Source organism: Euleptes europaea, chromosome 2 (assembly GCF_029931775.1).
Source record: "Euleptes europaea isolate rEulEur1 chromosome 2, rEulEur1.hap1, whole genome shotgun sequence".
Taxonomy (NCBI): Eukaryota; Metazoa; Chordata; class Lepidosauria; order Squamata; family Sphaerodactylidae; genus Euleptes; species Euleptes europaea.
In genome coordinates, this window is record NC_079313.1 from 81,630,319 (window position 1) to 81,631,769 (window position 1,451).

A 1,451-nucleotide genomic window follows, 5' to 3' on the forward strand; every position below is an offset into this window, starting at 1 on the left:
CACCGCACGAGAACGCGCAGCCCACCCCGCCGGAGGCAACCTCTTGCGCAGGCGCGGCCTGCTTCCTAGGTCATGGGAAATGTAGTTCTTGGGGTGGGGGGCGCCTCGGCTCCGCGCATGTCAAAGGAGGGAGAGGCGCGGGAATGGCATGTTCCTGCTTCTCTTTCTGGCGCTCTCTCCTCCCCCCCTGCCCCACTTCGCCGGTTTGGCTTAACAGCTCCAGTGTTAGGGAGGAAAATTTTCTGATTGTGTGTGTGTGTTATATATATATATATTATGTTATAAAAAGTAATAAAAATTTTATATATATTTTTATATATATAAATTTTTTTATTGCTTTTTATAACATAACACATAAAAACAAATACAATAAAAATAATATTAAAAAAAACAAAAGAAAATACAAAAGAGTATCTATAGAGACTTATTAATACATTTGTAATTACTAAACTTTCTGATTGGAAGTCCCTTCTGAATCTCCATCGTGCACAGTCCCAAGAAATAGGTTTTCTAGCTGAGACGGGCAGATTACCACAGTTGCACCTAGTCCACCAAATACGGATACTAACCTCAAAGCGGGACCCGCAGTTCTCTCAATTACGGCTGGTCTCCACACTACAGAGATCAGTTCTCCTAGAGGGAATGGCAACTTTGAACGTGCCATGTTCTATCATAGAGCATGGGTGGGGAACCTTTTTTCTGCCAAGGGCCATTTGGATATTTATAACATCATTTGTGGGCCGTGCATTCTGGCCCTGCCCCCTTTAACCCCTCCATTGTCGCCACTTCCGCCCCAGCCCTCTTGTAATGCAGAGGAAATATGTTTCTCCACAGCCCGGGTGGGAAAGAGTTCTTGGGCGGTCCTAGCAGCTTCATAGCTAATGACTGTTCTGCAAGGGGGAAAGAAGGTTCCTTTTCTGGCAAAACAAACACATCCGCCTTGAATAGAGGCTGTTCCTGGCTGCGGGAGGGGGCGGATTGCCAATCTTAGATCCTTCTGAGCTAGAGATCTGCCAGGGCCCACGAAGTGCCAGACCAAATGATTTCGCGGGCCTTAAATGGCCCCCGGGCCTGACCTTCCCCATCCCTGTCATAGAGGCTAGGAAAACCAGAAATCGTAGAGTGATATCACATCCCTGTTGTGCACCCTTCTGTCCCCAAACACCCAGGAATTTTCCCAGCCAGATTAGGCAATACTACTTCAAAAGGTTAAGCAATACAAATCTGTCCCAGCAGCATAGTACACCCATCTTCTGTACCCACTCAGTAATGTACAGGTGCTTCCTACACATGCTTGTTCTTAAATCAGTTTTTAGTGGAGCTTAGGTAAGCATAGGCCCTTAGCCACAGACCTCTCAGTAGGGTTGCCAGGCCCCTCTTCGCCACTGGTGGGAGGTTTTTGTGGCGGAGTCTGGGGAGGGACTTCAATGCCATAGAGTCCAATTGCCAAA